This window comes from Apodemus sylvaticus, chromosome 18, assembly GCF_947179515.1.
Source record: "Apodemus sylvaticus chromosome 18, mApoSyl1.1, whole genome shotgun sequence".
NCBI lineage: Eukaryota > Metazoa > Chordata > Mammalia > Rodentia > Muridae > Apodemus > Apodemus sylvaticus.
Window position 1 is genome coordinate 49,042,261 of NC_067489.1, and position 15,035 is coordinate 49,057,295.

The window sequence follows — 15,035 nt, forward strand, 5'->3', positions numbered from 1 at the left end:
GAAATCAATCAAGTGGAAACAAAGAGAACCATACAAAGAATCAACAAATCAGGGAGCTGGTTCTTTGAGAAAATCAACACGATAGATAAACCCTTAGCCAGATTAACCAAAACTCACAGAGACAGTATCCAGATTAACAAAATTAGAAATGAAAAGGGGGATATAACAATAGAAAATGAGGAAATTCAAAAAATTCATCAGATCCTACTACAAAAGCTTTTACTCAACACAACTGGAGAATCTGGAGGAAATGGACAATTTCCTAGACAGATACCAAATACCAAAATTAAATCAGGACCAAATAGATCATATTAGATCCCATAACTTCTAAAGAAATAGAAGGGGTCATAGAAAGTCTCCCAACCAAAAATAACATAGGACCAGATGGTTTCAGTGCAGAATTCTATCAGACCTTCAAAGAAGACCTAACATTAATGTCCTTTTAACAGGTCTGGTGTAGCTCATCAAGATATTTTCTAGTTTTGATCATTTGCCTGAAAAATTCATGATATCCCTATTTTTAATAGTGGAATAGTTTCTACTGTGTAAATGAACTTTTTTTTCATTTTCATTGGATTTTTTAAATTTACTTTCCAAATTTTGTCACCTTTCCTGGATTCCACAGAGAAACCCCATATAAAATCCCCCTCCTCCTGTTTCTATGAGAGTGTTCCCCATCAATCCACCCACTTTTCTCTCCCCATTGTCACATTCCCATGCACTGGAGCCTTAACAGGACCAAGGCCTCTCATGCTATTATCCAACAAGACCATCCTCTGATACATATGTGACTGGAGCCATGGGTCCCTCCGTGTGTGGGACCTCCGTTGGTGGTTTAGTCCCTGGGAGCTCTGTGGTGGTGGTGGTGGGGCTTCTGGTTGGTTGATATTGTTGTTATTCCTAGGGGGTTGCAAAACCCTTCATTCTGCTCCTTCAGTCCTTGATCTAACTTCTCCATTAAGAACCAGATGATCGGTCCAATGGTTGTCCACGAGCATCCACCTCTGTTCTTGTCTCTTAGAGGTTCACAGGAGACAGCTATATCAGGTTCCTGCCATTATGCACTTCTTAGCATCCACAAGAGTATCTGGGCTTGGTGACTGTATATTAGATGGATCCCCAGCGGGGGGGCAGTCTCTGGATGTCTTTTCCTTCAGTCTCTGCTCCACACTTTATCTCCCTATTTGCTGCCATGAGTATTTTGTTCCCCCTTCTAAGAATGACTAAAGCACCAACACATTGTTTTCCCTTCTTGAGTATTATATGGTCAGTGAATTGTATCATGGGTATTCTGAGATTTAGGGTTAATATCCACTTATCAGTGAGTACATGCCATGTGTTTCCCCACATGGATGATATTTTCTAGTTCTCTCCAGTTGCCTAAGAATTTCATGAACTCATTTTTTTAATAGCTGAGTAGTACTCCATTGTTTGAATGTACCACATTTTCTGTATCCACTCCTCTGTTGAAAGAAATCTGGGTTCTTTCCAGCTTCTGGCTAGTGTAAATCAGCCTGCTATGAAAATAGTGGAGCATGTGTCCTTAATATATGTTGGTGAATCTTTTGGGTATATGCCCAGGAGAGGTATAGATGGGTCCTCAGGTAATAATATGTCCATTTTTTCTAAGAAACCTCCACAGTGTTTTTCAGAGCGGTTGTACCAGCTTGCAATCCTAGCATGAATGGAGGAGTGTTTCTCTTTCTCTACATCCTCACCAGCACCTGCTGTCATATGAGATTTTTATATTAGCCATTCTGACTGTTGCAAGGTGGAATTACAGAGCCATTTTGATTGCATTTCCCTGATTACTACGGATGTTGAACATTTCTTTATGTGCTTCTCAGACAATCAAGTTTCTTCAGTTGAGAATTCCCCATGAGGTTCTGTTCCCCAATTTTTAATAGGATTATTTGGTTCTCTGGAGTCTAACTTCTTGAGTTCTTTGTACATACTGTATATTAGCCCTATATAGGAGATAGGATTGGTAACAATCTTTTCCCAATCTGTGGGTAGCTGTTTTTTCTCTTGACTTATAGAAGCTTTGCAATTTTAAGAAGTACCATTTGTCAGTTCTTGATTTTAGAGCATAAGCCATTGGTGTTCTGTTCAGGAAGTTTTTTCCTGTGACAGTGTGTTAGAGGCTCTTTTCCACTTTTTCTTTTATTGGTTTCAGTGTATCTGGTTTTTATATGGAGGTCCTTATTTCACTTGGACTCGAGCTTTGTACAAGGAGATAAGAATGAACTGATTTTCATTCTACATGCTGTCAGTTGATCCAGCACCATTTGTTGAAAATGCTATTCTTTTTCCCACTGAATGGTTTTAGCTCCTTTGTGAAAGATCAAGTGACCATAGGTATGTGGGTTCATTTCTCAGTCTTTAATTCTATTCCATTGATCTTCCTGCCTTCTCTTTACCAATAGCATACAGATTTTATCACTATTGCTCTGCAATAGAGATTGAGGTCAGTGATGGTGATATCCCCAGAATTTTTTTATTGTTGAGACTAGTTTTTGATACCTTGTATTTTTTGTTATTCCAAATGAATTTGCAAATTTCTCTTTCTATCTCTATGAAGAATTGAGTTGGAATTTTGATGTCGATTGCATTGAATCTTTAGATTGCTTTAGGAAAAATGGCTATTTTTATTATATTAATCCTGATAGCTTATGAGCATGGGAGATATTTCTATCTTCTGAGATCTTAAATTTCTTTCTTCAGAGGCTTGAAGTTCTTGTCATAAAGCTCTTTCACTTGCTTGGTTAGCGTCATAAGGTATTTTATACTGTTTGTAAGTATTGTTAAGGGTTTCATTTTCCCAATTTCTTTCTAAGACTCTTTATCCTTTGAGTTAAGAGAAACTGATTTGTTTGAAGTTAATGTCATATCCAGCCACTTTGATAAAATTGTTTATCAGCTTTTGTAGTTCTCTGGTGGAATTTTAGGTCACTTAATTATACTAACATGCCATCTACATATAGTGATATTTTGACTTCTTCTTTTCCAATTTGTATCCCTTTGGCCTCCTTATATTGCCTAATTACTCTCTCTAGGAATTTGAGTACTGTAGTGAATGGATAGGGAGAGAGTGGGCAGCCTTATCTAGTCCCTGATTTTAGTGGGATTGTTTCAATTTTTTCTCCATTTAGTTTGATGTATATTACTTTTACTATGTTTAGATAATGGGCCTTGAATTCCTAATCTTTCCAAGACTTTTAACAAGAATAGATGTTGAATTTTGTCAAATGTTTTTTTTTTCAGCATCTAATATAATGATCATTTTTTTTCTCTTTGAGTTTGTTTATATTCGATTTCTATATATTGAACTATCCCTGCAGGCTGGGTGAATGTTAGATTTGATATGTTCTTGGATTCACTTTGCAAGAATTTTATTGTGATTTTGTTTAGCATCAATGTTTATAAGGAAAATTGCTGTAATGTTCTCTTTCTTTGTTGTATCTTTGTGTGGGTTAGATATAAGCATTAATTGTGACTTCTTAGAACAAACTGATTAATGTTCAATTTGTTCCTATTTTGTAAAATAGTTTGAAGAATATTGGTATTAGGTCTTTGAGGTCTGACAGAATTCTACACTAAACCCATCTGGTACTGGGCTGGTTTTGGTTGGGAAGCTTTTAATGACTGCTGCTATTTCTTTAGGGTTTTGGTACTATTTAAATGCTTTATCTGAACCTGATTTAACTTTGACACTGGCATCTGTCTAGAAAATTGTCCATTTTGTCCAGAGTTTTCAATTCTGTTGAGTATAGTTTTTTGTAGTAAGATCTGATGATTTTTTTTAATTTCCTCAATTTCCATTGCTATGTCTCCATTTTTCAGATTTTATTAATTTGTGTACTATCTCTGTGCCCTCTGATAAGTCTGGCTAAGGGTTTAATCTATCTTTTTAATTTTTCTCAAAGATCCAGCTCCTGATTTGGTTGAGTCATTGTATATGTCTGTATGTTTTTACTTGGTTGATTTCAACCCTCAGATTTTTTCCAGCTTGTCTACTCCTCTTAGGTGTATCTGCTTCTTTCTGTTCTAGAGCTTTTAGGTACACTGTCAAGCTGCTAGTGTATGTTCTCTCCAGTTTCTTTTTGGAGGCACTTAGAGCTGTCAGTTTTCCTCTTAGCACTGCTTTTATTGTGTCCCATAAGTTTTGGTATGATGTGCCTTACTTTTCATTAAAATATAAAAAGCCTTTAATATTTGTCTTTGTTTCCTCCTTGAGTAAGTTATCACTGAGCAGAGTGATGTTCAGCTTCCATGTGTATGTGGACATTCCATTGTCTTTTGTTTTGTTTTTTTTCTTTTTTGTTTTTTTTTTTGTTTGTTTGTTTTGACAACCAGACTTATTTCATGGTGATCTGATAGGATGCATGGGATTAATCCAATCTTCTTGAATCTGTTGAGGCCTATTTTTGACAAATTATATGGTCAAATTTAGAGAAGGTATCATGAGATGCTAAGAAGAAGGTATATTCTTCTGTTTTAGGATGAAATGTTCTGTAAACATCTGTTAAATTTATTTTGACCATAACTTCCATTTGTTTCACCGTGTGTATTTAGTTTGCATTTCCATTATCTGACCATTGCTGAGAGTGTGGTGCTGAGTTTTCCCACTATTATAGTGTGAGGTACAATATGTGCTTTGAGCTTTAGTAGTTTCTTTCATGAATGTGGCTGTCCTTGCATTTGGAGCATAGATGTTCAGAATTGAGATTTCATCTTGGTAGATTTTCCCTTTGACAATTATTAAGTTCCCTTCCTAATTTTTTTTATAACTTTTGGTTGAAAGTTGATTTTATTCAGTATTAGAGTGGTTACTCCAGCTTGTTTCTTGGGACCATTTGCTTGGAAAATTGTTTGTCAGTCTTTTACTCTGAGGTAATATCTGTCTTTTTCACTGACATGTATTTGCTGTATGTAGCAAAATGCAGGGTCCTTTTCAAGTAACCAGTCTGTTAGTTTATCTCTTTTTATTGGGGAGTTGAGTCCTTTGATCTTAAGAGATATTAAGGAAAAGTGATTGTGGATTCCTGTTATTTTTGTTGTTAGATATGGAATTGTGTTTCTGTTACTATCTTCTTTTGGGTTTGTTGGAAGAAGATTATTTTCTTGCTTTTTCTAAAGTGTAGTTTTCTTCCTTGTGTTGGAGTTTTCCATCCATTATCTTTGGTAGGACTGGATTTATGGAAAGATATTGTATAAATTTTGTTTTGTCATGGAATATCTTGGATTCTCCATCTATGGTAACTGAGAGATTTGTTGGATATAGTAGCCTGGGCTGGTATTTGGGTTTTCTTAGGGTTTGTATGCCATCTGCCCAGGATCTTATGGCTTTTATAGTCTCTGGTGAGAAGTCTGGTGTAATTCTGATAGATTTTCCTTTATATGCTACTTGACCATTTTTCCTTACTTCTTTTAATATTCTTTATTTGTTTTGTGTATTTGATTATTTTATGTGTTTTGATTATTATGTGACTAGAGGATTTGCATTGCTGGTTCAATTTCTTTAGAGTTCTGTAGGCTTCTTCATTGTTCATGGACATCTCTTTAGGTTAGGGAAGTTTTCTTCTATGATTTTGTTGAAGATATTTACTGACTTTTAAGTTGGGAATCGTTGACTTCTTCTATATCTATTATACTTAAGCTTCATCTTCTTATTATGTCCTGGTTTTCCTGGATGTTTGTGTTAGGAGCTTTTTGCTTTTTTGCATTTTCTTTGACTGTTGTGTCAATGTTTCTTGTGATGTTTTCTACACTTGAGATTCTCTACTCTTTCTATTGTATTGCATTGGTAATGCTTACATTTATGACTCCTGATTTCTTTCCTAGATTTTCTATCTCCAGGGTTTTCTCCATCTGTGATTTCACTATTGATTCTAATTCCCTTTTTTGATCCTTGATGGTTTTGTTCAATTTCTTTACCTGATTGGTTGTGTTTTCCTGCAATTCTTTTAGGGATTTTGTGTTTTCTTTTTAAGGACTTCCACCTGTTTATATGTGATCTTATGTATTTTTAAGGGAGTTATTTATGTCCTTTTAATGTCCTCTGCCATCACATGAGAAGTGATTGTAGAATCTTGTTTTCACAGTTAATGGCATATCTAGAACTTACTAAGGTGGGAGAACTGATTCTGATAATGCCAAGTGACCTTAGTTTCTGTTGGTTATGTTCTTAAGATTTGCTCTGTCCATCTGATTATCTCTAGTGCTATCTGCCTTCCCTGTCTCTGACTGGAGCCTGTTTCTCCTGTGATCCTTCTTGTGTCAGAACTTCTCAGAGTCTAGCTGTCTCTGGGATCCTGTGATTCTGGGATGCTGGGATCGTGAGATTCTAGGTGTGTTAGAGCTCCTGGGAGTCAAGCTGCCTTTGGGATCCTGAAATCCTGGTGTGACCAAGCTCCTGAGATCCTGTGATCCTGGATGTCTTAGAGCACCTGTGTTCCTAGGCATGTTAGAGCACCTGAGAGTCGAGCTTCTTCTGGGTGTTTTGGCACTGTGCAGAGCTAGCACCCACAGTCTGCTCAGGGTATCAACTCAGACTGGCAGGAACCTATGCCACTGGCCAGGAGGGTGGTCCTATGTTCCTGGATCCTGTGGGTTCCAGTTGTAGCCTCAACACATATGGTCCTGGGCATGTTAGAGTGCTTGGGAGTCTAGCTTCCTCTGGGTGTTGTGGGACTGGGGGCAGAGATAGCTCCCAAAGTTTGCTCAGGGCACTGGCTCAGACTGGAAGGCGAACCACATTTTCTATATCCGTATTCACTTGAGGACCATTTGGTTGCTTCCAGTTTCTGGCTATTACAAATAAGGCTACTATGAACCTAGTGAAGCACATATCCTGTGATAGAGCATTTTGGGGGTATGTGCCCAGGAGCAGTATAACAGGGTCTTCAGTTACTGTCAGTTCTCTGAGTAACCATCAAATTGATTTCCAGAGTGGTTTTACAAGTTTACAATCCCACCAGCAATTCAAGAGTGTTCCCCTTGCTTGATATTCTTTCCAGCATGTGCTGTCACTTGAGTTTGGGATCTGAGCCATTCAATGAAATAAACTCTACAAAGTCTGGCAAGAAGACAGAGTGGAGAAGAGTAGAAAATCTGAAATAAATGGTGGTCAGAAAAGAAAATAAAGAGGAACACTATTAGTTTCATAATCTTAGAAGGCAGCATCTGGGATTTAAACAAAACATAAATAAAAAATATCATTATAACTCTATGTAAGTACCAGGTAATATTTTTATAGATATTTTTCAATGTGTCTTATTTTATATCAGCTCTATGAGTCATCATCCACTTCACTAAAAGTAGGCTCTTGATACTGGGTCACAATTGGGTTTCCAAGGACAATTCCTCATGGTTCAATAAGCCATTCCTTTCATTCAGGAAACTTTACTTTAGCTCAGTTTTTCTTAGCACAATCCTAGAATATATATTTTGTTTATATTAAACCTTAAATATAAACATATTTTTTAAAATAATGTTTACAACAATAAGATATTGAAGTAATTGTGGCAGAATAATATAATCAATTCATGGCAATGGGGACATATTCTAGATTCTTGGTCTTGTGGAATTTTTCTGAAAGATATTTTTACAATAAAAACTTTGAAGTCGTCTGAGCTGCCATTTCTTATTTAGTAAGCCAATATAATTAAAGTACCTGGTATAAGTTTAATGTTGAGGGAAGTTTACAGTTACTATTTAAGTTTCCCTTACAGCTAACAGATGTGCAACCATACCATGGTGGTATATTTTACACCAAATAGTAATAAATTCAGTCCTTTCTCTTCATTTATCAGCAAAACAAAATAAAGTGCCTTACTAAATGTGCTTGCTCTTTCAAGAGCAATGTGATCAAGTTCCCATGAATATGTGTCATTTGTGAAGACTTCCAATAAATTAAAGGCATGTAAATACAGGGACATGTGTATATGTTACACTTCTGAAGGCAAACTGGATTTTGCTTGGCACAAAGTATATAGTTTCTCTATGGATTTAGAAAAGCATAGAAATTTATTTTCAGGTTTTAATATAAAGGTTCAAAAATTGTATTTTATATCATGTGTATGAGACTAGGCCCTCATTGATTTACTGAGATGAGGTAAAATCATTGACTCTCCAGGTTTTTATGAAGCACGTGACTATGACTATTTTATTTTAGATTATTTTATGGTATTAAAGGATTAAACCAAGTACATTCTTGATTCGGTTAAGATGACATATTTCTGACAGATGCTGGTAATATACAGTCTATGGATGTATTGCCCAAAAGTTCAAGGAAAAAAACCTGCAGCCAATAGCTAAGAGAAAACACATTAACTATGTATAAAATCTAAAGAAGCCATTTTTTTTCTGAATGATGTCCATTTACTACTTGTGTTCTGAAAACTGGTAGCTTTAGAAATATAAAAATATATATATATGACATATCAGAAAATTGATCACTTGAAGAAATCCTGCTTGAAAGCTTAAGTTTTAAAGGAAATAAGTAAAATTTTAATGTAAACCCTCAACTATTAGCATGGAATCATTACCCACTGTTATTAATATACTTTTCAGGTATATTATATAAGTTGGTCTTGACATAGCATCCTAAGCAAAACATACTTTATGATATTTGAGAGTTAACAGAAAAGAGGAAATGATCAGAAGAGAAATGTTCATTCTTTCATATGGGCTTTAACATAGCACAATAAACAGGCTTTTAGCGAGAACTCTCAACCTGTGCAGTGAAGTTTGCAAGTATTTCATCCCAGGCTCAAAAATTTTGAGCTGGCTCATGAGAATATAGATTTGGCATTAAAAATGAATAGAATTTTTACTACTATGTGCATACAACTTCTTTCCATCTCCTCTCTGCTGATGACATTCAGTACAAACAACATTTGAGATCACTCTACATACTAGTCATATTTTTGAAAGATATTTCATTTTCTTACAGATGAAGAGTCAGGAAAACTTTCAACTCATTTCTACATTCACAGCAAACACCTGGATCCTTCTCTGAGATGATTTTATTTTTGGTAACTGATTGTGGGTATGATGAGGGTTTCATTACATTTCAGTGTGGTAATTATACTCACATATGTAGCATTGAGATATAATATCCACTCTGAAATTTTTGAAATTGGCATTTAGGCACTTTTGGGGGTATAGTTTATGTTAAGAACTAAATGTCTCAGTTACCAAACATTTAACTATTTTTAAGATGTCAAAGTAAATTACATACTTTGGAGAAGATTTTTGATTCATCAGCAGGAACATGATTTAAAAATTAAATTTAAAAAATTAAGAGCACAGACTTTTAAAGGGTTAGGAACATCAGTGAACATTTCCTTGATTTTTATTTGTTTGGTTTGTACCTAAGTAACTTCTCTAAGGAAAGGCTCATTTCTATGTGATTTTATGCAACATTTACTGTCTTTTCATGCTTTCAATTTTTCACACTTATTATTTCTATCTTTCCATGGCACTATAATGTCTGCTCCCAAGTAAATTGGTTGCTAGTTGAGTACACTGTACCTCTTGATTAGATGTGTTCTTTACATTAGACACATCTATAAAAAAATGGCAAGAGTGGTTGTTGTTAAAAATAAACAAAAGTGCTGAAATTATATCCACAACCTTCATTCAAAAGTCTCTACATCCAAGTTTTTATTTCCAATTCCAACAGTCATGTATTTGATGAATTTTATATTTTTCTGAAGTGAATTTCATATTTAACCCATTTTTCTGGCATGATAGCTTGCTAGTGAATGTGCTTATTGCTATTACATGAAGACATATTTTCAGCATTCATTTTTATCATTTTTATCTTAATCCTTACTTTGTGTTCATGTAAATCAAAAAGTCGTGACAAACAGTGTGGATAAGTCAAGGAAAAAGCACAAAGTCAAAACAGGTTTGTTTTCCTCTGTTACTGACTTTATCAGGAGTTTGACCATGAATTAATTAATTTATCCTCAGAGGAATAGATAACGTTTAAAAGCCTCAAACTTTTTGCTGCTCAGTGTATCAAAAATAAACACCTAAGCAACTTTCCTTGTGAAGAGGAATTTAATATGTCTCTGGGAAACAAATATTAACTTCAAATTTCAACTTCATATTTTCTTACAGATAGTACAAATTCCACAGGGAAATGGAGTAGAGTGGTCTGTTCTTTTCATTCTATAATTGCAAAGAGTTTTATGAAATACAGCTTGTCATCATCACTATCTCGATGAAAGAAATTCTCAGAAGCACTACTATAGAGGAACTTAAAGCAAGCTTGGGAGCAGAACTTTTACCTGAACTAGAGGCCTGGGTATGCTTTATCCCAGTTAGGAAATTTCCATTGAACCAAGTTGAACTTAAGATGTATGTGGATTCTGTGACACTGTCATTACAAGATAACAAATAGAAAAGAGAAGCTTTAAATTTGATGCAACAAGTCATACTACTCAGTGTTACAATGTACATTTTACGAAGCCTCAGAAGCTAGTTAGAGGAAGATTGGCAGATTTATAGAGGAGACACTTATGTGGACTAGAATATTATTGGAGAATCATAAGAGGAAAGGAATCCAGAAAGATTATGTTGAATGAGTGTAAAATAAGCAAATAGTCCAAAAAGCCAATGCTTGTGAAACAAAGAAAATAATGGAATACATGCCCAAGATGTTCAAAGTCCTTAAAAATATTATTTGCAGAAAGCATTCAACAGCCTTTGGATTCCAGATATTAGGGAGACAGTATTATCAATTAATGTGCATTTAAAGTGATATGCTTTTATTCTAATATGGTTTCATAAGCTAGTGAGAGTCTAAGAACTCTTTCTGAATTATTAACTTACATTTCATTGTATCAATTATTTACTCGTAATTCTACGAAGATGACTGATTTATAAAAACAAAAATGAGCACATCAGATTTTGAATTTTTTTTTCTATCTTTGCCTTCTACATACTATTGTAGAAACTGTTTCCTAAAAATAATTTTTTGGTTTTTTTCAAGACAGGGTTTCTCTGTGTAGCCCTGGCTGTCCTGGAACTCATTCTGTAGACCAGGTTGGCCTCGAACTCAGAAATCCACCTGCCTCTGCCTCCCAAGATTACATGCCTGTGGGATTACAGGCATGTACCACGAGCGCCCGGCTTAAAATATTTTTATTAAAGCAAATTTTTTCTAATTAGTGACATTCCATTCTTTGCTGTGGCAAGCCAGCTCCAAGTGGCTTTCTTTAGAATTAGATGAATTTGGGAAAATTCTTTACTATCAACTGCAAATATTATATTATGCTTTCTCATGGTAGATTCTTAAAACAAATAAGAAGCAAGCACATCTCCAAGAATTAAGTAATTCTTATCTCCTTGGAAAAGAAGAAGAAGCTAGAAGCAGCTTATAATATTGGGATTTTAAGGGAAAATGGTTTCAATAAAGAACCAGGCAATCATGCTCCTACAATGTAGTCTTTTTTAAATAAGAGACACAGTTTCCCAGGTCTTTGTTCTGCATATGTCATAATAGTAACAACATGTTGGCAAACACAATAGTGGTCAATATTGGTCTCACTTAACTTCATATTTTCAAAGTTCATTCATCTACTTTTCTGCTTCCCATCTCTGTAGTTGGAGCACCTGGTTTCTTCTAATCTGATGTTCTTTTTTTACTTCTTGCATTCAGTGATGTTTAGCTCATATGGCCTAGTCACATTTTCTGTTTGTTTAGACAAATACTATTAAAAGGATAGGCGAACAGTATATTAAAACCACCATTGTGTTAGATTGACCTAATTTTTAATAATCCTTCAAACCTTGGATGTGATAGTATGCTTATCATGAGGTTTTCTTCTCAACCTTTCTTACAGGTAATCAGTCATTTATTTTTGCTGAAGGATGGTGTGTGTGTGTGTGTGTGTGTGTGTGTGTGTAATGGGCCATGTACTTCTTGAAAAGGGAAAATAAGAATACTTCACTTGTCTATTTTCATTAATAGTCCAATACCTAGAACACAAAAGTTGGCAAATGTTTTACTTTTATTGATTTTTTTTACTCATCAAGCAATTGATATTAAGCTAATATGAAAGGAAATTTAATGTGCTAGCATATTTTATGAACAAAAATATTTATGTTCCATTTTACTTCTAATGTCTCATTTAAACAGAAATTGTACCTAAACCATGGTTTCAGATTACACAACTCTTTCTTGTCAGTACCTCAGAATAGCATTAGAGTTATTGAAGTCACTTACTCTCTCAATCATTTCCCCAAACAAAGATGTGTATTTCCTCTGGTCACCCGTTTATGAGTGAGAAGTTTCAAAGAATTAGAAGTTCCTGCATAATGGCTGAATAGATGGTCTTCTATTGCACTGTATTCAAACAATGGGAGCATTTGTGCATCTATCAATGGCTTATATTAGTACTTAAAAATAGTCAAACTTAATTGAGCTAAAACTTTAATAATGTTCTAGTCAATTACTTAGCATGGAAATTAAATTAAAATGATCATATATAAGCCTATGAACAATGTCTTTGAATAAGATAATAATTTGAATACATACAAGAGTGATCTTAACAGGAAGGCACTGTGATAATTCATCCAGACGTAGGTGGAAGGAATGAAATAGCAATTGTGAAAAAATGGGATCTCAGGATATTAGTGGCACCGACTCAATGAATATCTAAAGGGAACATAGGAACTCGGGGAGGAGCACATGAGGTCACCACAATCTCCAATCTAGGCTTTGCATTTAAAAAGAGATCTAAACTAAATCAGAAATCTGTGAGTTATTTAAATTGGAAAAAACTGATATTCCAAACAAAAGAACATAATGTACAACAAACATTGACACTGTTTTTTCTTTGCCATTTACACAGCTAGTTCATAATTTTAAAATTTCAACACTGTAATGTGACTGTAGTTACAATACTCCATACAGTCAAACAATTAACAGAGGCATAAGTAATTTGCAATAAAAATAAGTAATAAGTAGCTTAAAATCACAGGTAAGTGACTTGTAAAAGTCAGAGGCAATATTTATAGATAGTCTCATTCCTCAAGTCAGAACCTTAAACCAATGTTTCTATTATAATTTCAGACTAGCTTTCAGAAAACTTTTACTAAAAGTATGAATGTAGAAGGTAGTAGAAAAAGAAGAAGTTACTTAGTGAACAGCTTAGAGGTATTAGTCACATATTAGTCACTTACATAACATCTAGAAATATCAGTTTGTAAGGAAAGACTGAAGGTAAGAACTTTGGGGGAATTTGGAAGAGTGACCCAAGAGACAGCAAAATTGAATAAAAAGTGCTATTCGTATGGAAGGATTTTTGTAAAATTTAGCAAGTAACCAAAGCAGTAACACAGCATTTCAGTTCAATATGAGCTTTAGTTATAAGTCTCCTAATCTTGCTATAGAACAATATTAATTCAGATACTGTTTAACAGTCTTCCCATACTTTCAGGTGATAAATATTGAATCCTCTCACATACTTATAAAGCCCATAGTCTGTTTGCTATGTTAAAGAAGGACACACGGAATCTTTGGAAATTTGGGTGACATAGCTAGTAAATATAAAAGCAAAGATTTGTTCTTAGTTCTTCCTGCACTGAGTTTATTATTCTTTCAAGAGAACCACAGCTTCTCCAACTTTTCCTCTGAAGTACTCCTAAAAGCAGAGGACGATGAATGAGTATGTCCCTGGGAAGTCTGGGCAGAGAGCCTGCAGCAGCCCTGAGAACATGAAGGTCCTTTGAAATCTTCTGTTTTATATAAAACATGAAAATGAATGACTCCACTGTTTTTATATGCATGTGCAAGTGAAAAACCTTTTAAAAGTGCATGCATCAGAAACTTTTCACCTTTCATTAAATTTGATTCTCAAGGAAGTGACACTGTAGTGCTTCCCTGATATTTAACACCTTCTGACTGGCCATTGATATATGGTAGGCCATATTGCCAGTTGATAAAATAGTGGAGTTATGGCTTATTTTAATTTTTGAGACATGGTCTCACGAATACAAGGTTGACCTCAAACTAGCCAGGTGAGGAGAACCAGGAACTTCTTATCCTTCTGTCACCTCCCAAGTACCAGGGTGTTTCATTTGTGTACTCTTGAGAATCAAATTCGGTGCTTTGGGCATTCCACACAAGTACTCTACCAACTTATCTTAGCTCCATCTCACTAAAATGTATTCATTGAGTAACTTACTGATCTTGCTTAAATATTGACTATTTTCTTGCATTTAAAAAAATACATGATATGTATGTATGTGTGTGTAGGAGAGAGAAAGAGAGAGAAAGAAAGAGAGAGAAAGACAGAGAGAAACAGTCAGTATTGATGTATGTGTGTGTGTTTTTGTTACTGTTCTTTTATACCTTATGACATATGTTAATATGTTTATGGTTGTTTCAGAGCTACTGTTCTCTGTCTTGTCTGTTCTCTTAACATGTGAAGAAACTGATACAGACTGAATGAATTTGCAGTGACAGGTCAGTGAGATGTAAAAGGCTTTTGAAAATAAATTCCATTGGTAGTGAGGTAAGGATGTACCAAGCTTTACATGAAATATTGGCCATGTGGTGAGAGAGGTAGGGAACAGGCAGAAACAGAAGAGACGGGAAAGAACAGCATTGCACACTTGGGTTACACGTGAGAGAAATAAAATTCTAGACAGATCAACAATGTGCAAGAAAAGAAGTAGTTTCACTTACAATAGGGAGTCTCATTTCAAAAATAATAAAGTAACTATCATAAATGACTATGTGAAGATCAGAGAGACAATTTGGAAAAGATCGGGAACCTGATTTGCTCTAGAAGCAGGCCTGAGAGTGTTGAGAGATGGGGAGCTATTTTATTTACCAGTGATCAATTCTGTCAGTGTGTGTGTGTGTGTGTGTGTGTGTGTGTGTGTGTATGTAATGAACATGGGATGTATGTGAGGAATGTAGTATGTGTGCCTGTGATGCTTGAGTACTTGCATACCATGACCTACTTTTGAAAGTTAGGAAAAGAAAAAACCTTTATTATGGTTTTTTTCCT